At 39.5% G+C, this 21,659-nt stretch overlaps 1 protein-coding gene and 1 non-coding gene across 2 annotated transcripts in view; one reads left to right on the top strand and one right to left on the bottom strand.

Annotated features, from left to right (window-relative positions):
- The window catches only part of CSMD1 (CUB and Sushi multiple domains 1), a 1,039,667-nt gene that overhangs the window by 515,829 nt on the left and 502,179 nt on the right, over positions 1-21,659 (bottom strand). The window lies entirely within an intron of this gene.
- Positions 5,987-6,092, top strand: LOC123801263 (U6 spliceosomal RNA). The gene has a single exon (XR_006782180.2). It is a non-coding gene; the product is annotated as a U6 spliceosomal RNA (small nuclear RNA).

Here is a 21,659-nt window from a genome sequence, read left to right as displayed (position 1 = left end):
AGTTGATTTACAGCACTTTATGTTTGCACAAAGCATGTATCACCTCACGCATTATCAAGAATCAAAACATTTTTAACTACTCAGTGGTAGCTGGAAATTGTGGGGTAAGATATCAGGGACACTTAACCAGTTGAAGATGTCTCGTCCATTAGCACTTGGCACAAACTTAGTTGGATAGCATCGAATCAATAAACACTTTTTAATTAATTCAACATCCTCCTCTCCCATATTTCATCATTGATGTTCCTTTTATTTTTTCTGAATATAAAATAATGAGTACTTCTTCCATTAAAGCTGTTTATTTACTAAGGGTAATGATGTAGTCTGACATTTATCATATCCTTGTTAGAGAAAAATTCATGAGACCCTGTGCTAAGCACTTTTTATGCTTAGGATGCAGAACTGGTGGCCATATGGCTCCATCCTACCTTTATAGTTTAGAAAGCAGAGTGTTTCAAGTTTCTGAACCAACACTTGGAAATGAGAATTACACATGAAATTCTAGATTTACAACCTCCCTTGAAATATCAGGAGATGCATTGAGCACAGCCTATGTACCATTCCCCACGGCAACTGTGAACTGGAACCCAATGTAAGAGCGCACGTGGGATGTCACATGCATTCACATTGCCTCTGGTCTCCAACACCCAGCGAAGGTACACAGCTCCATCCCAATCAGTCAGCCTATGCAGGGGCCTCAGCCCCTCTAGCAATGCGGCAAAGTCCGCAACAATCCATCACGCCCACACCGAGTTCATCAGCGGCCCTGCTAGCTGTCTATGCTCTCCGCAGCCGCCACACCTCTCCACCAGCAGAGGGAACGGGTGGTCTCTCACCCGGAATGCTCCCATGACTTCCATCCCTGCCTTGCCCACAAATGGTTCTGCACACAGCAGTCACAGAAATCTCCTTCAGGTTCCAAAACTAATCAAATTACACCCTTTCCAGGAATGCTGTAGTAGCTTCTCCTTGCACTTAGGATAAAATCCAAACACATTCATACAGCCTGAAAGGCAACTGTCCGTTCCACCATCACTGAGCGCCTTCTCAGACAATCCCACCCCCACCTGTCGCCCTACACCTGTGGTTAACAATGTGTCTCTCCCTCCAACGTGCCCACCTCCTCTGGTTTAGGGCTTTGGCACTTGCTGATGTCTCTGCTTGCAGTGATCCCCACCAGGCCACCACCTCTTCCTTGACCCTTCTACTCTTTCTCTCAAAAGACCTCCATGACTAACACAGATGACACATCACTGCTCCTTCCCTTCAGGCTTTGTTCCATCCCTGGTTTATCTTCTTGACAAAATGTGTATGTTATTTGTTTGAAGGTTAAGTCTTCACCCACCGGGTTAGAAGTTTCGATGACAGTGGATATGTGTGTGTGTCCAAATCTCTTTTTCCAGTGCTGATAGCAGTACAGAGGTAATAGCAAGAAGGCTACACACAAGCTCTCTCTGAATGGCTCCTGTAAAGATTCTCACCTTATACATGCCAGTGTAAGCATGGCTCTGAGGTCATGTAACTTGCTCACGGATTGAATTCAAACCGCTCTACTTAACCCCAAATCCTCAAAACTGCTCCTTTCACTGTCCCTCACCCTTGGGTGATCTTGTCATACACTTATGAACCAAATAAAGTGTGGGATTGTGATGTAAAATTAAAGATATATTAACACTCTGAAATAAGAGTCTCTGGCCCTTTTTTTATTACAAAAGGAAAAAGAGAGAAAATACCTATACGGCATGATGGAAAACTCAAGTTGTGTCAAGCTACCTTGAGAACCCAGTGGACAATTTCCCCTAGCCAAGCCATGAGAAGTGATCCCCTTTAAATCAGCCACAGTCACGCTCAGGTGGTAACTCTTCCATTCTATGTACCTTATTCCTAGACTGAGAAACCATCTTCTACATCTTTCTTATATATGCATCTGAAACAAAACAGTGCTGTACCCTACTACAGTGTAGAGCCCAGTGTTTTCTTCTAAGTGGACTTGTCCCTGGTTTGAGTTGTATGTAAACTTGTTTGCTGCAGACAGAGTTTTCCCACTTGGAAATTAAGCTGAATTGCAGGCAGCCCAATGACAGCTTCGTCTTGAGAAAAATGCCTTCTCCCAATGTTTGAGGCTTATTAAACTCTGAATTTTAACCAACATCTCCTGATTTAACTTACACACCAAGCAACTCTCTCATTTGACAACACAGCAGAGGGAGTTAATTAAATTAGGTCCTAACAGTTTTTGTTATAAATACCTGGAGTTGTGTGTCACATTGGTGCTATACACTGACTCTCCTTAAAAACAAAAGGCCTTATTTTTAGACACAGCTCAACATCATTTTTCTTAAAGTTGAAATTTGTTCCTAATTATCTACTTCAGTATTAGTGCACACATATTATTTATTTTCCTTTGCCTCACATCCTTTTCAGAAAATCCACCAGATTTTTTTATTCCCTATGGAAATTCCTTTAGAATTATGTTGTTATGAAGCAGTTCAATCTTAAGGGTTCTGATTGACCTTAACATCCATACTTAGCCCTTATTGATCAACTAATATTTGTCCCGTAGTCTCCTAAGTTCTTTAGTATTATTTATTTTTCTTTTTACTTCAGCTTTATTGAAATATAATTGGCACACAATATCTGCACATAATTAATGCGTGCAGTTTAATGAGTTTGGCCACATACATACACTCACGTTACTATCACCACAGTCAAGGTAATAGACATTTCCATCACTTCCAAAAATATCCTTGTGCCCACCCTTCCTTCTTTTCAGGAAAAACACTTAACTTGAGATCTATCCTCTTAATAAATTTTTAAGTGCCCAATATCTTATTGTCAACTACAGAAATTATGGTGTACAGATCTCTGAAACGTACTCATCTTGTACCCATAATTTTATACCCATTGAACAAGAACTCTCTATGTTGTCCTTCCCCCAGCCCATGATAATCACCATCATATTATCTACTTTGAGGATTTTAGATGCCTCTTTTAGAAGGAATCATGAATTATTCACAATAGCCAAGATATGGAAACAACCCAAAGGTGCACGGGCAGATGAATGACTCATTTACAAAGATGACACATTCTATCCGTACAACAAAATATTATTCAGCCTTAAAAGAGAAGGAAATTTTGCCATTTGCAACAACATGGATGGGCCTGGAAGACATTATGTTAAGTAAAATGTCAATCACTTCAGTTTTTTAGCATTATATTTTTCCCTCACAACTCTGAAGATAAGTATTCCATTCTGATTTCATTCCACAAATATTTTTGAGCATCTGCTATGTTCCAAACGAAGTTCTGGGATTGGCTATGCAACAGTGAATGAGACAGACACAACCCCTGTCCTTACTCGCCTTCTAGTGCAGTGTCAGAAGCAACAAACTAATCAACGACTGTTTGCATGTCCCATGATGGCAGTCACAGAGAGAAACACCAATCTAGGGTAATAGGTATGGAAGAAAGAAAAGTATTTGCTCCCAGACGAGGCTGCACAGAGATCAACAGCACATGACAAATAAGCCAGCTCATATCCAAGAGGAGATCATTTCAGACGGAGAAGGCAAAAGCACTGAGACAGAGTGTGCTTGACGTGGTTGAGAAACTACGAGGACACTGATGAGCTGGGGCCATGTGAAGTGGGAACAGCAGGGCATGAGATCAAGGGAGTGATGGGGGAGGTTTATGCAGAGCCTTGAAGAACATCATTAGGACTTTTGATTTTTTACTGAGACAGATGACAAGTCACTGGAGGGTTTTGAGTGGAGGAGTGATGTACAGTAACTTTAAATAAGAATCACTCCAGTTTCTGTGTTGAGAATAGACTGAACAAGGGCAAAAACAGAAGCAAGAAAATCTGTTAGGAGAGAATTGCAATAATTCAGGTAAGACATGATGGTTGCTGAGATGTCTGTTGTGATTAACAGTAAAGGTGGTGGAAGGTTGGATACTGTCTATGATGGGTAGAGTATATATATTGAGAGAGTATATATATAGGTAGAGTGTATATATATGGGTAGAGATAGATGTGGAGTATGAGAGATGGAGTAGAGTTAGAAATAACTATAAAGTTTTTTAGCCTGAGGAGCTAAAAGAGAGAAATTGCCATTTTCCAAGAAGATTGCAGGAACAGGTTTTGGAGAGAAAATCTAGGTCTGTTTTCGACACGTTATGTTTGAAATGCTTATTGAACATGTAAATGGAGATGTCAAGTAGACAATAAGATGTATGCACGTGGAGTTCAGAGGAGGAATCTGACTAGAGACATTTTTGGAAGAGGTCATCCTATAGATTATAGTGTTTCAAGCTACAATATAGAGTGAATATCAATGGGAGAAAGCAGACCCTGAGCTGTCCAATATCCAAGGGTGAGGAACACTAAGTGGTATTAGTAAAGGCACTGAGAAAGCAAGAGTAGCCAGGAGGAGAAGCAACAAGTGGTGTCCAAGTTGTCAGTGAAGGCAGTGTTCAGAGAGGAAGGCGTGATCAGCTGTGTCAAGTGCTATGGACAGGTCAAGGTGTACAACTGACCAGCAAATCTGACTACCTGGCCACAGACCGTGGACCTGCCTAGTGCTAGTTTGGTGCAGTGTGGGGGAAGGACAGAAGTTTAACTAGATTGGGCTCAAGAAAGACCAGGGAAGGGTTGGACATAGGTAATATAACCAACTTTTAAAATAGTTTGTTTGTTTGTTTGTTTACTTATTTATTTATTTATTTCCCTGAAGAGAAAGAAACAATTGCAAGAAGGGGATATCCAGAAATGTACTAGTCCAAGATGTCCTAGTTAGTAAAATATAAATGTGGATATCTTTGTGAATCAATATCACTTTATGTGTAATCTGAAAGTATTTAAAATATCTGACTTCTCTCCTCTCTCATATGTCACCTTGATTCTTATTTTTTTCCTTTTCCTCCCTCAGAGAAATTTATCAAGGTAGTATAAAGTTAATTTCAATCAATCAATAAATAAATAAAATTAATTTCAAAGTATATTATTCTGTGAAAATGATCTCTGTCTAGGACCTTAACATATAACAAACCCTAGTAAATTATCTCTCACTTGTACATCTAATCAGCTGCAGTGAATGGCCCCATTTCTAGCAAACAGTAGCAGATAAAATATTGTGTGTATGTATGTGTATGTGTACATACTTGTTAATATTTATGTGTGCTTTATTTTTTTGAAGATTTATTTATTTATTTGAGAGAGAGAGAGAGAAGTGGGGTGGTGAGGACAGAGAAAGTCTTAAGCAGACTCTGTGCTAAGTGGGGAGCCCAACCCAGGGATCTATCTCATGATCCTGAGATTGTGATCTGAACTGAAACCAAGAGTCAGAGCTTAACCCACTGTGCCACCCAGGTGCCCCATGTGCTTTTTTTATTTTAATGAGGAAGCTGGTCTTAAGGATTTTCAAGTGCCCTTTGTTCTTAGTATTCTACATCTGTTAAGTAAAATGTTGGGTTTTTTCTTGGTATTTAATAATCCTTTTACAAAGAAAAATCTGTGAAACATAAATAGGCATTTTTATCAGAAGAATATGCTCTCATGAATTTATAAATCGAAATGGATTAGCCTCACATTCAACAACATAATATTTAAATCATTCTGTCAGAACAGACTACGTTGCTGCATTCCTTCATTTAAAAAAAGTAACTTATTCAACAGTAGAGAGTTATTTTTTATTGAAAGATTTATTTATTTATTTATCTGAGAGAGAGAGAGAGAGTTCGTGTAAGCTCATGAGTGGGAGGAGGGGCAGAGGAAGAGATTCTTCAAGCAGACTCCCTGCTGAGTGTGGAGCCCTATACAGGACTTGACCTTGTGACCTATGAGATCATGACCTGAGCTGAAACCAAGAGTCAGACACTTAACAAAATGAGCCGCAGAGGTGCTCCAACAATGGGGAGTTATATAGAATGATAGAGAGAGAGAGAATATTTATTTATCAGCTCAATATGTTGTATTTCTATACATTTGGTGCATGCTTTAGCAACACGTTTACTAAAATTGGAACAATCAAGAGAATACTAGCATGGCCCCTGAACAGGATGACATGCGCATCCATGAAATGTTCCATATTTTCTTCATGAACAAAATAAGAAGCTTGGCAAGAAACTACCAATCATCAAAATAAAACAAAATAAACAAAAAACTCCTAGCGTTGAAATGTACAATAACTGAACTAAAGTATTCAATAGTTTCTAAGTAGACAACCAGGTAGAAGAAACACTCAGCAATTTGAAGGGTAGAACATTGGAAATTACCCAAAGAGAGGAACAAAAAGAAAAAAATAAAATAGAAAGAGTGAAGAAAGCCTATGGATATTATGGGGCACATTAAAAAGAAAAAAAAAATCACATGAAATTGCAGGGGAAAAGATAGAGACCCAGAAAATATATTTAAAGCAATAATGGCCAAAAGCTTCCTGAACCTGAGGAAACAAATTGGCATCAAGATCCATGAGGCTCAACGGACCCCAAATAGGTTGAACCTGAATAAGGCTACCCCAAGACACATTTTAAGTACCCTGTCAAAAGTCTGTAAGACAAAGTAGGGGAGTTACATATAAGGCAACTCCCATGAGAACAAACTGAGCCCAAAGTTAGCAGAGGAAGGAAATAACAAAGAATTTTTAAAAAGCGGAGATAAATTGAGAACAGGAAAACAATAGAAAAGATTAACCAAAGTAGGAGTTGATTCTTTGAAAAGATAAACTAAATTGACAAACACTTAGCTAGGCTAACCAAGGAAAAAAAAGAAAAAGGACCCAACTGAACAAAATTACAAATGAAAAAGGGGAAATTATAAATGATACCTCATAAATACAAAGGATCATAAGAGGTTACTATGAACAATTATACAGTAACATGCTGGACAACCCCTAAGAAATGGAAAAATACATAGAATCCTACAACTTACAAGACTGAATCAGAAAGAAATTGAAAATCTTAGCAGACTGATACTAGTAAGGAGACTGAATCAGTAATCCAAAATCTCCCAACAAAGAAAAGATCAGGACCAGATGACTTCACTGGTAAATTTTACCAAACATTTAGAGAAGAATTGACATCAGTCTGTCTGATACTCTTCCAAAAAACTAAAGAGGAGAGAAGACTCTTGAACTCATTTTATGAGACCAACATTATCCTGATACCAAACCCAGAAAAGCACACTCCTAGAAAAGAAACTAGAGGTCTTATACATTTTGAACCAAAATTTTGCTTATAAAAGTCTGGTGGCATCACAGTCCTGGACTTCAGCTCCATTACAAAGCTGTAATCATCAAGACAGTATGGTACTGGCACAAAAAACAGACACATAGATCAACGGAACCAAATAGAGAACACAGAAATGGACCTTCAACGCTATGGTCAACTAATCTTTGACAAAGCCAGAAAGAATGTCCAATGGAAAAAAGACAGTCTCTTCAACAAATGGTTTTGGGAAAATTGGACAGCTACATGCAGAAAAATGAAACTGGACCATTTCCTTACACCATATGCAAAAATAGACTCAAAATGGTTGAAAGACCTAAACGTGAGGCAGGAATCCGTCAAAATCCTAGAGGAGAGCAAAGGCAGCAATCTCTGTGACCATGGCTGCAGCAACTTCTTGCTAAACGCTTCTCCAAAAGCAAGGGAAACAAAGGCAAACTGAACTATTGAGACTTCATCAGGATAAAAAGCTTTTGCACAGCAAAGGAAATAGTCGACAAAACCAAAAGACAACTGACAAAATAGGAGAAGATATTTGCAAATGACATATCAGATAAAGGGCTAGTATCCAAAATCTATGAAGAACTGATCAAACTCAATATCCATATAACAAATAGTCCAATCAAGAAGTGGGAAGAAGACACGAACAGACATTTCTCTAAAAAAGACATATAAATGGCCAACAGACACATGAAAAAATACTCAACAACCCACGCAGGGAAATACAAATCAAAACCACAGTGAGATACCACTCACACCAGTCAGAATGGGTAAAATTAACCACTCAGGAAATGACAGATGTTGGCAAGGATGCCGAGAAAGGGAAACCCTCTCACACTGTTGGTGGGAATGCAAGCTGGTGCAGCCACTCTGGAAAACAGTATGGAGGTTCTTCAAAAGGTTGAAAATAGAGCTACCCTATAACCCAGCAATTGCACCACTGGTATCTACCCCAAAGATACAAATGCAGTGATCCAAAGGGGCACCTGCACCCCAATGTTTATAGCAGCAATGTCCACAATAGCCAAATATGGAAAGAGCCAGATGTCCATTGACAGATGAATGGATAAAGATGTGGTATATAGATACACAGTGGAATGCTACTCAGCCATCGAAAAAGTGAAATCTTGCCATTTGCAATGACGTGGATGGAATTAGAGGGTGTTCTGCTAATCAGAACAAGCCAAACAGAGAAAGACAATTATCATATGATCTCACAGATAAGTGGAATTTAGGAAACAAAACAGAAGACCATAGGGGAAGAGAGGGAAAAAAAATACAACAAGACAAAATCAGAGAGGGAAACAAACCATGAGAGACTCTTAAGGAAACAAACTGGACTCTTAGGAAACATACTGATGGCTGCGGGAGGGGAGAGGGATGGGGGAATGGGGTAACTGGGTGATGGACACTAAGGAGGGCACATGATGCATGAATCACTGACCTCTACCTCTGAAACCAATAATACATTATGCGCTAATTGAATTTAAATAAAAATTTTAAAAATGCTTATTAGATAATCTTGTTTTCTGATTAAAATACAGATAGTCTCAGATTTTAATGGCTTTCAATTCAACATGTGACTATAAATTCACCTCTAGGAAGTTGGAATTAGTTTTTCCATAGAAGCAACACTCAACTATGCCTGGGTTCCCGGACTAGTCCTCACAGGGCATTGTGATTCTTACACAACGTACTGGTGCACCCTGGAACCATGCAGTGTTCCCAACAGTGCTTTCTATACTGTGCACTTGTTTCTCTTGGAATACATACTCCTTAGTTTTAATGGGAAATGCCTCAAGAAATTTCAACTCCAGTGTGCAAGCCAACATCTTCCCCTAAACTTCTATATTTATGCCATTGTTCAGTTATGAGTAAGGCGCTTTATTTGTTGTTAAGGAGCCCAGCAGATTCAGAAACAAAAGACTGATGGAATTCTGGAATCAGTGGTTGGAAAATCCCAGTTCCAGGCAGAAGAGCAGGAGCTCTGTTTTGGGGTTGCCAAAAGGGTAGCTCTGAGCCAGAGGATGCCAGGAGAAACCCAGTACTTCTGCTACAGCAGAAATATATTTCGTAGTATCTAACGATTTTTTTTACAAAGTCATTTAGGTGCACTCTAAGAAACGTCTAAAGAAATTCACTCTCCCCCTTACCCTCCCTGCAGCATCCTATCAGTTTCCACCTCCTAAATAACTGCTGCATCTATATCTCCCTTTTGACTCTCACTCAGTTCATTTGAATTGCCAGCATATCTTGCTGGGAACTGTTCGATGCCCAGGCTTCCGTGGTTGGCAACCACAGGACGTGGTTTTGTGAGACTGCTGTTTTGAACTTTCCCTACTACGTGGTGCTAATGTTCAGGGTGATGAACACAGAATGAGAGATCCGTTAGTGATTCTGCAGGGGTGGTATCCAGATTCGCGCACAGTTAGACTGTCTTCATGTGGTCGAATCTACTTTTGATTTCCAATGTGAGGCTGGGAGGCTGCTGATGAACACAGAGCCATATTGATGGTGTCCCTTTGTTCCTGAATCATCTCCCCACACTTCCCTTAACAAGTTACTGAGTGGCTTATACAGGTAAATAAGATCCACTTTGCAATAAATTATTAAAACAACAATTTCATTGTAAGAGAGAAATTTTTTGCACCATCACCCAACAGACCTCATCAAACATTGATGTTTATGTATATATTGTAAAGGGTGAATTGTGTGGATTGACGGGTCAATGGTACTGTGAAGTTTCTATATTTTCCCGATCTGCTCATTTAGTTCAGTGTGGCACCGTGTAGTTTTATATTTTATTACTACTGATTTCATGTGCACATAGCTGACGGACCAAACTGGCAATTTCTAAAGATGAGCTGCGAAGTAGAAGAGGAATTTTCTAGGTGTATAGACAATTCTGATAAGGTTAGTGATTAAGAATTACAATCTTTTGAATCATTACACGGCACTAGTTCACATGAAACACAAAAGGAATTTTGTCTTTACAATGAAAGCCACTTGTCACGGGTTTTACATGAGGAATTGAAGTTGTCCCATTCACTGTGCATTGCAAGTGGAAAACAGCTTACAAACGAAGTACTGGCTTTGGCAAAATTGAAGACACTTAACTGCAAATCACAGTCACTCGGTGCGTAATGGTGCTGATTATTTTAAACGGCTACTGGAATCTCAAATAGAGTAAAGCTTTTGCAGAGAAGCAAAAAGTCACATTGGTGAAAAGCCTCAGGAAGCAAGTCACTTAGTAGCCGAATTTATTGACCAGAAAAGGCAAAGTCAAACAGTTGGTAAAACCTTAGTAATGTGGCATGAAAAATTACGGTGAGTATATATTGAGAATTCCAAGATAAAACATAATATGAGGAGCTGGGATGGTTCTACTCTCCACAGCATCATCAGTCAACACATTGATGACTTGGCCCTGATACTGAGAATGACTTCTATGACACAGCTTCTCCATCGAAAGATCTACCAACAAATAAAATGGTGGTAAAAATTAAGAAAAAAATATTTTTCTGTCATGAGTAGGTGCTTTAAAAAGGCAAAGACCAAGATGTATTTAATGATCTGTTTTCTTGTCCGGAAACTAAGGGTTTGGAGAAATAGTGTTGGCGTCTATACAGATGATACCCATCAATTGCCGACCTCACGGAAGGTTTTGCCTCTATGGCTGACACGAACAACAAAAACAAACAAACAAACAAAAACCCCTAATGTTTTCACAGCACTTTATTTGCTTTGCAGTGAGGTACTTCGTAAAAAGCTTTTGGACAATGCTGCAAGAAATAATTAACGTTGTAAGATAAAGACAAGTTTCAGAATGCTTCAAGACTGTGGACACACAGACAGAGAGCATGATGGACAACAAGAAAGCTGCAGAAATGAGTATTATCAGTCATGTTTTCATCAAGTGAATCTGTTGAATGGGTTTCCTCAGCCCTGTGGAGAAAGTGATTAGGATTTAAGTGATATCATTGAATATAAAAGGAAACTGGAACACTGGAGAAACCATGGTTACAAAGGAAAAATCTGAACTGTTTCCAGGGCTGCTTGAGTTTAGGACAGGGAAGGCTGTCAAACACCTCCTGTCTTTTTCAAACCTCCTTGGAAGAACTGCGGAATGGGATTGACTAGTATATCCCCCTGTTCGCATTAGTGCTCAGCTGGGTGAGGAACCCTCTCTCTGAATCTTCTGTTCAGCTGGAGAGCTGGACTTTGAGAGAAGACGAACGATGCTGTGAGCTGCGGTCTGGTACCATTACCCCTGCCCAAGATCTTGGGGTCTGAGAAAGAGGGATATCCTCCTGTGCCTTTGAAAGCAGAGACCCCTTGGCTGCAATGTGAATTTCTTCCATGTGTGAGCAAGCTTCTTGTTTTCAAGCAACAAGAATGAAGGCAGAAACTCTCTTTTCAGTAAAAAAACGAAATCCATGTCTGCTTAGATAAATTTTAAACTGAGAACCTAATATCGTGCAACAAAAAAGCACAATTTTCACATGAAAGGGATACACTTGATTTTGTTTGTACTTATAAAAATCCTACGTCTTGGGTGTATATAGATTTATAAGAGAGCAAGAGGCCAACAGTTGCATATAACATTTTTTAATTGTGCATATATCTGTGTTTGATTATATCATGCAATAAGAAAATATTTTTTTAAACCTTGTATAAAATTGTACTTTAGGCATTTCTATTCTTACCGATTTACTATTTAGATAGTAACTTTACTATTTCACATTATTAATAAACTTGAGTTTGTGAATAACATAATTTAATTTAAATATATTTACTACCTTTATTTCAGTCAAACCCACTGAGTCAACCTTTATGAAAGAAAGAAAAGCTATTTTGTCTTAAACCAGTTATTTAAGAGAAATTAATTGTTTTTCTTGTAGGTGTTTAACATTTATGACAATAATAAAAGAAAATAATAAGTTCAAGAAATGTAAACAGAGCTTTTCTTCATTTTATTTTATAGTTTGACAAAACGTTATTTTTTTTTGGTTGCTGTTTTAAAAGCAGAAAATTACCGTTACAAACACTATATGCACATACCATGTCTTGTTAGCATCTCCTACTGCAGAAATTTGTGATAGGACTGTGGCCTATTTGAAAAAGGTTAAAAAATAAAAATAAATGGAAAAAATAAGGACAAGAAGGAAAATGATTTTGTATTCTTTGTGCAGAGGGGAACCCCCCAGAAGAACAGGCCACAATGCCGGCCAGAAGGAAGAGAGGCACGGAGCCCGCATCACGCTCTACTGTAAGGAACGCGGGCAACTGCTGTTGCTGGCGCACTGCGATCCTGGGAGCCATCATCTGACAATGTGGCCCCAGGTTCCCTGCAGCCGGAAATCACCTCCAATCCTCCTCCCAGGATAGACCACGAAAAGCTGCTTGAGCCACGTCACTGCCTCTCACACGGCAACTCATGCCCTTCCCTACTCTCCACGAAGTGACCACAAAAACGATTTTTAAACATAAGCCTGGTGGAGTTATTTCCAAGCTTAGAATTGTCTTCCAGCTCCTAAGTCTTCAGAATGAATGGCACTCTTGTTAGGAAGGCAGGCATGTGCTTCACGGCCTGGCCCAGCAGGCCCCTGCAGGTGTCTGCCCTCAAGGGACACCAGCCCTGTGATCGCAGGGACCAAACTCCTGTATGTTCCAGCCTATGTCCTGTCTTGACTGTCTGCTCTTATAGACCCATCCCCATGTCCCTAATCCGTGCTGCCTCATCCTTCTTGGTAGAGATCTACTGTCCTGGTATCATCCCTGCTTCTCCCTCTGCTCTTCCTTCTGCAGGACCCCTACCACACATTGCACGTGGCTGCAGATGGGTGCCTACACGTCTGCTTTCCTTCTAGACCAGTAGTCTGCAAGCTGCAGTCCACAGGCCAAATTCAGCCTGTGCCAGATCCCTTCTGGCCTTCTAGCAATGGGTTCTACATTCTTTAGAGTTGCGGGAGAAATACAAAGTAAATACGGCAAAGACAGTGTGTGGCCTGTAAAGCCTGCAATGTATACTATGTCACCTTGGGGGGGAAAGGTTTGCTAACCCCTGTTCTAGGTCCTGTGGTCTCTGAAGAGCCAGGCCTTGCTCTACCCAGGTCTGACATATCACTGAAGTATAATAATTATAGACTGACAACATAAATAAAGGAATAAGCGCATCTCCTGAAAGAAAAAGGCCAGCAATGGAAAAGAGCAGATTTCTTAAATCTGGATATAGGGATTTGATACATGTGTTCCTGATATTATTTAAATGCTCTTATTCTTACATTTCACTATAATTTTCCTTATTTTTGATTGGAAAGAGTTCTAGGTAAAAGGCTAGGAAAAAGAATACGAGAGTAAAGGAATGAAGGTCTCTCTGAAACGAGGAGTAATAGCATGACTGTCCCCCCAGCTCCTCAATCCCTAAACCTGGGAGTCATGTTTTATTTTTCTGGTTCTTTCTCTTCCCATACTCAATCATCAGCAAAGCTTCTGAAGTCTCCTCCTTAAAATGTGTCCAAAATCCGGCCACCCACCACTTTGCCCTCACCTGTTCATTCCAGCCAGACCGGCCTTTCTGTTGCTCCCCATTTATGTCAAACTCACTGCTACCAAAGGGCCTTGGCAATGCCTACCCTAACCTCCCCTCTCCCTTCCCCCATCCCCACATTTTCTAGGGCTCAGTTCAAGAGAACGCCTTGCACACAATCTCATCAATACATCACGCCTAACATCCATGACCTTGACCTCAGCAACCTCTATCTCTTTGCTCAATTTTTTTTAGTTCATTTACTTGTTTGTTTGCTTTTCATGGCATCCCCTGGCACCTGTCCTGAGCACCACTGTGACCCTAGGCCCTAGACAGCTGGCATGCAGACACTCACTCCACGAGTGCTGTAAGTAAATGATGAGCAAATAAACAAATAAACAGGGCACACATGATACGTGTGTAGACGTTGCAAATCTCTGCTTCCTTTGTTAGAACTGGGGTACAGCATCAGAACCCTGATTCTCTCCTTACATCACTACTCGCTTCTCAACGTGAACACAGTAGGACCTGTTTCTCAGAATGCTCCAGCCACCTGTCTGTCAGCACGAGCCTGTACCTAATTTCCACACCTGTCTCACTCTGCTTCTGGAGCTGAGGCAGTGACGGATAGTGGTTAAGGAGGTAGACTTTACGTCTTTGTGATTCAGTTTTCTCACCTTTAAGAAAAAAGCATTAATAATAGAACCTATGACATAGTGTATTTAAGGATTCAGTGAAATAGTGAACATAATCTCTTTCTGTTTCTAAAACCTATTAATTTTTCAGGCAGTATCAGCGAGTATCTTCTGGCAGTTTTTTCTGTATGATAGCATCTCTCACCCACTCCCATCCTTGAGATACTTGGAAATTCAAATGAATTAATGTATTTTTTTAAGCCAAAATACATCTTAAAATGTGTGAGCCTGGAACTGATTGGCTTTAAGCCGTTGTGTAGAGACAGGGGACAAGTGATCCTGGGTGCACTGGATGAATGACATAGTCTGCCCTCTGGGAACCTGGGACAACACAATAGATTTTACTGGACATGCAGAGTCATTTCACCCTTTACTCCTATTCATGACTTCTGTATTGGTAAATCTCTTTTCCGATCTGTTTAATAAAGGTATAAAAACAGTTTTTTGGATGATATATTTTGCTCTTCATAGCTCAGCTGGATACCAGCCTACAGTGTGGTTTGTTATGCTGTCTATAGATGTGACTGATGACAAGAACTGTTCACTCCAACCCATCACATCCCCTCTGTGCTCAAGCCAGTGGCCAACTTGGATCTGATGCTCTCTGCGTGTGAGCAAGCGCACTGTGACACAGGTGCCTCACACCATCCTGCTTTCCCAATTCCCGCCTTGTTTTCAGATACTGAAGGGTGAAGCCCTTGTTGGACCTGAAGACTTCCCCAATCCCACAGCGGCCGTGAAAGGCCAAGTCTAGAATGGACAAGGTGTTTCACGGCAAAGGTTTGAAGACAAGGAAGAGGATTTTGTGGACTCATGTTCTGAAGTAATGGAAGGAATGGGGCAGCAATCATAGAAAGAGTAGATTTATGGGCACAGTGGAATCCTTTCCAGCCTCCAAAACACAGAGGCGTGGTTTCCCAAGCGAGGTCAGAGCTCTCCATGGGGACAACAGCATTATGATTTGGAAGGAGGACAAAGAATTATTGGAAACTTAAAAAGTGTCTTGACACAAAGCTTGAAAACTGATGTATTTATCATTTACATGGTATATATATTTTTAAATGAGATCAGCTCACAGACCTGTAATTTTGCATATTTTTACCTTCAAGAAGCTTCCATCACCACTACATTTTGAACTAAGTAGTAGATGCCAAATTAAGGGGTTCTCAAAAATGTCTTTTTATTTATTTGTTTGATTATTTATTTATTTATTTATTTATTTATAAGATTTATTTATTTATTTGAGAGAGAGAGTGAGCATGAGCCATGGGGAAGGGCAGAGGGAGAGACTCTTGAAGCCGACTCCCCTCAGAGCAGGGAGCCTGACACTGGGGCTCGATCCCACAACCCGTGAGATCACGACTTGAGCCAAAACCAAGAGCCAGATGATTAACTGACTGAGCCACCCAGGTGCCCCTCAAAAATGTCTTTTTAGAAAGTGTTTTTAGGCCGTTAGTTACAAAGGTCCCTCTGAACTGTGGTAACTTTCCCTTATACATCTGAAAACTTTTCTAGGTAGACTGCAAACATCTTCAGAAGTGGTTTAACCTGAATAAAATGAAAGGAAGTGGGGAGACATGTGGAGACTAAAGCAAAAGACATTTTCATAAATTAAGAGGATTCAAATCTGATGCACATCCTTCAGATCTATTCTGATACAAGAATATTTACATGAACATACTCCAATATAATCCATGTGTGCCTGCTGCTTTAGAGGATCAGAATATCTATGTAAACTGTACTTTTACTCCATATAACTTAATGTACATAAAAATAATTCTACTTCATACCTCAATACAGAAGAATGGAACTTCTTTCATTAATTTTAAAAATCAATCTTATTTGAAATTAACAAAATTATAAAAAGATTTACTTATTTTAAATGGAAACAAATGATTCTTATTTCTTGAAATTAGTGGAGGTAGAAAATATGTGCTGTGTTGAAGACTGCATAGAAGAGGGTTACTATTCCAGAAGTAGTTCACCTCATATTATAGACATGCCATTTACCATCTGTAAGGTGAAGCGATTTTTTTCTAGATTTATTTATTTATCTGAAGAGAGAGAAAGAGCAGTAGGGAGGGGCAGAGGGAGAGAGAGTGAGAGAGAGAGAGAGAATCTCAGACTCCCCACTAAGGACAGATCCCCACACTGGCATGGGGCTCCATCACACAAGTCTGAGACCATGACATGAGCCAAAATCAGGAGTGAGATGCTTAACTGACTGAGCCACCCAGATGCCCATCTGAAGGTTTGAAGGTTTTTTTTTTTTTTTTAAGATTTTATTTATTTATTAGACAGAGATAGAGACAGCCAGCGAGAGAGGGAACACAAGCAGGGGGAGTGGGAGAGGAAGAAGCAGGCTCATAGAGGAGGAGCCTGACGTGGGGCTCGATCCCATAATGCTGGGATCACGCCCTGAGCCGAAGGCAGACGCTTAACCACTGTGCCACCCAGGCGCCCCCCATCTGAAGTGTTTTTAAAGAGTGACACTGAAGAACTGAATGTATTCAAGTAATAGATATATATGACTCCTAAAACCAACCAGACAGCCAGATAGCCAACGAACCAACCAACCAATAAATTATGGTAAGGAAAAAAAAAAAAAACCTACTCTGAATGCTTTTCATCAGTTAGTGTAAGGTCGCGCTAAATGCAATGTAGTATTAATTTATGAATACATGAGAATATACTTAAATAGGCTCTACACTAACACAGCAGTATTTCAGATTCACAGGCATATACCATCGTCGGAAGCTTGCCGAAATATGAGTACACTAGTAACTTTCTTTCAGAGAGTTTATAATAATTTGGGAGGTCGTTAATTGCCTCTTCAGATAAACCAGTTTATAAAACACAAAGGATGTGACACAGGTAGCTGATTCATAATCTAATCTTATATCTGCTTAGTACCTTAGTTTCTTTACTATCATGAGACTTTATCAGATAGACTAGGTGTCTCAAAAATGACAATATTATAGAGGCAGGATATCCATGGCAACTGAGACAAGAGGAAGCTAATGAGGAAGGCAAGATTGTGACTGTGATACTGACTTTGAATAGTCAACAACTACAACCCGACTTTGTCGGACCTGTAACTGTATTGATGATGTCCATTGTAGCACTGCTTATGAGAACAACGTCTTGGAAACAACCGGAATATCTGTTAACCTGGAATGACTGAACAAGTTTTAGTGTGCACATACTTACATAGACGTTCTGAAGATATTAAAGTGGGTAAAGTAGACATATAAATAGATCTAGAGAGATGTTCATGTTTTATGAAGTGAAAAATAAGCAAAGGATTGCAGGACATTAATAATATTTGTATTTCACACACACACACACACATACACACACCCATAAATGTGCACATGTACAGATACATGAATAATCAAATACCCATATTTATATAGTCACAGAAAGGCAGATTCCTATATAGTGGGGCAGGGAGTAGAATTTAATTTGTTCATATATTAAATGATAGCATTTGGATGGCATTTACATTCTGTGTTTTATTTTATTTTTTTGAAAAGAACTGAAATATCCATGTATAATTTGGAATGATAATATGTGTATGTGTGTGTTCTTAAGGGTTACATAATGAATTCTTTACTACTGTATCTCATTCCCATCTAAGTCAATGCTTTTCATAGAATAGATAAAATATAGAAAGACAGAGGATAGACAAGAAGTATTCTTTTTGAGAGTAGCAACTTGAGGCAGAAATGAAGATGATATTTTATTCCATAAGAACAATGAAAGGAAAAGTCTGAAGAGAAGAAAGGCACATGAGGTGAGAGAAAAGGGGAAATATTGGTCAAAGGGAACAAACTTTTGTTATGCAAGATAAATAATTCTGGAGATCTAATGTATAGCATTGTGATATGGTAATGATACTGTATCATACACTTGAAATTTGCCAAAAGGGTAGATCTTATTTGCTCTCATAATTAAGGTAACTTAATTAACTTAATTTAAAAGAAAAGGTAACTATATGAGGTGATAAACATGTCACTCAGCTTGACTGTAATCACAATGTTTACATATACCAAAACATCATGTTTTATACCTTAAAACTATAGAATTTTTTGTCAAATATACTTCAATAAAACTGGAAAAAACTCTGCAAAAATGCATATGATAACTGTGAATAAACAAATATTAGATATATAATCTTAATATGTTGACTTTATGATTACTGAAAGTCATTGTTATAATAAATTTCATTTTTCAGTTCAATTCTACCATGACAATCTCTAGCAATTGTATCCTAAAATAAAGCTGCATAAGTTTTACATTTTGGAAGAAGATGAAGACAAAGAAGGAAAAGAAGGGGAAGAAGGAGAAGGAGCAAGAAGAAGAAGAAGAAAAAGAAGAAGAAGAAGAAGAAGAGGAGGAGGAGGAGGAGGAAGAGAGGAGGAGGAGGAGGGGTAGGAGAGAAGGGGAGGAGGATGTAGGGGAAGGGAAGAAGGAGAGGGGAGGTGGAGGGGCAGGGGGAGAAAGGTACTTACTGAAAGTGGTAGGAAACACCCTGAAAACCATTCTGACCAGTTTAATATGAAGTTTGAATTGAGTACGGTAACACTTATGGCACTTTGGTGAGTGTGTGCTATAAACACAATTGGGTTAAGGAAGATGACAGCTAGAGCAAACCAGACTGGAGTCTGGAGAAGGGCCAGAGCTGGGAGGGCAGGGAGCCTGCTGCTGCAGTGACCCAATGTTGAGGTGAAGACCAATCCAAAAAACCAGAAGGGCTTAGAATCAAAAAAAGGCAGGACTAAGTATGATGAGAATGGGAAGCTATGACTCCCATAGTGATCTCAACATTGTGGTCAGTCAAAAGACTAACTGACCAGTCTGTAGAAATGGCCAATGGATGGTAGCACCCAGGTTTCGTTGAGTTGGCTAGGGTTGTTATCTTAGTCTAGTTATGTTAACTGGGACACTCAATGCTTCAGAACATCCATAGGTGGAAAATATTAAGAGAAAGTAAATCCACAAGAGGAATGGAAGTGATTTAGTGATTTGAACAATATGTCGAGAGAGCCAGACCTAGGAAAACTGAAAGTCCTACATGAGTAGCCAGAGAAAATAGGACACCAACCAATTGTTGTGATACGTTCGGCAGAAAATACTCTACCAGTATTTTCCTAACAAGTGGTAGAGGAAGCAGTGGGGGCCAGAGCCATTGAGGGAAGCACCCCAAGTGCCCATGATGATGAGAAGAGCCATGAGGAACCGTGGATGTGGACGAGCACTCTGCAGGCAGGCGGTGCTCAGGAAGGTCCTGGGACAAGCTGTCAGGACTGGGCTGCATGGTCCATGAAGGAGCCACAGCAAGCATTTGGAATATGAGCAAAGCCTGGACAGAACCCAGCAGAGGGTGGAAAAACACTTCAGAGCAGGTGGAGGAAAAAAGGAGAGCTTTACTGAGCAGTGCTGGTTAATCAGGGTAGGGTGTGTGTTTGGGGTCCAGAACCAAGTGAGAGAATGTGGTTTTTCAATGCAGAGCTACACAGAAATTTTCTTTTCATTCTAGAGACATAGCGGAGTCCATCTGGTGTGGTAAAGGAAGACCACAGCCTGGAGGCCATCCCCAAGGATTTAGCTAAATACTCCCAAGGACACATCTCCAATGAGGGTGTGAGGACGCAGGCTGAGCTCTAGGAGGGCAAGAGGGCAGAGAGGCAAAGTGTGGGTGTCTAATGATTTAGGCTGGATTAGCTCTCAACGAGCTCCATTTTGAAAATTCCACATCTGAAAGAACTCAGTAAAGATTTCACATATGTGTTGCTCGTCTTCCTGAAACCTGCATCAAGATAAACTCATTTTACATATAAATTTTAAATATATATGTATCTCTATATATGCTCGTTTCTGAGGGCTTTTAATTCAAATATGAGGATTTTTTCAAATATATGCCAATCATAACTTTAAATTTCTTTTCATTTTTCATTTATTTAGTTATTTATATACATTATGTATATATATATATATATATATATATATATATATATATATGCATAAGTTTGGTATCAGATATTTCTCCATGAAATATATGTAGTTGAGCATTTTAATCATTGTATCTATATAGGGCTTTGCAAGTCTGTCTATTAAAACTGCTTCCATAAAGCATTTATTTGAACAGGTCATTTTCTCCCAATGTTAATGGGAGAGTGTTAAAACTGGTGATTTTAATTCTGACCAAGGACAAATAAAGTCAGATATGAATGTAGCTAATGAAGTTATGCTCTAGATATTTTAAAACCTGTATTTTTCCCTATATTCGCTTATTACATAAGACTTCTCACAGTACCTGATAGCACAAGACATTGGAACTATTCAGAATCATAAATGCCCTCTGTGGACTTTATACACATGAAATATTTAATTAAGAACACTTTTGTTCATCGTGTTAGAATTTAGAAGTGATCCTGTGAGATAATCTAATGGCTCCAGTCATCTAGCAAATGTGTCATGTGAAATACAAGCCTTTCTCTCAACAACAACAAAAAAATCCCTATTACAAATAAGTTCAAAATCACTTCATTGACTTCAAGGAAGCCACGTGGGTGCTAGCTGTTTTCTGTTAAGAAAATAATAATTATTTGCATCTCTCTCTTGTAAGCACATTCAAAGGAAGGTAGGACTCAACATTCCTGTACCACCTTAGAGATTTACTGTTTCAAGTACAGCTGCTCAGCATCTGACCATGGAGAGATGGCCAGAGGGTACCAATCAGTGGGGTGCCCTGCTCCCCCCCCACTGCCGGGGGCCTACTTGGCACTGTTGACAGCTACCGACACACTTCATCGGAAACCCGCAAAAACAATTACCAGTTCATTAACACAGTCTTTCAAATACACACGTCAACCCATCACTTAGAGGACTGTGAAGACAAGCAGAACACAGTATCCGGACCTTTGGAATATTCTCTTTTTAAGTATGAAGATTGGTGAGAACCACTGAATGACTGTCAGAAATACAGACCAGCTAGTGAAGAGCATCGTGTTATGAGGAAGCCTACTACTTGCAAAATAGTAACCACAACTGAGCTTAATAATAACAAATGCACATTTTGGGTTGTATGTAGGATGTTCTGATGAAAATAATATTTTTTTAAGCTGGAAACATATTAGTACAATGTCTTTGGCTAATTTAGGACCCATATAATATATAGACTTGTGGGATTGGTGGCCTGGAAATAG

Source organism: Ursus americanus, chromosome 27 (assembly GCF_024610735.1).
Source record: "Ursus americanus isolate L20-20 chromosome 27, mUrsAme1.1.p, whole genome shotgun sequence".
NCBI lineage: Eukaryota > Metazoa > Chordata > Mammalia > Carnivora > Ursidae > Ursus > Ursus americanus.
The sequence above is the reverse complement of the archived record's forward strand: the minus strand, read 5'-3'. Positions and strand labels throughout refer to the sequence as shown.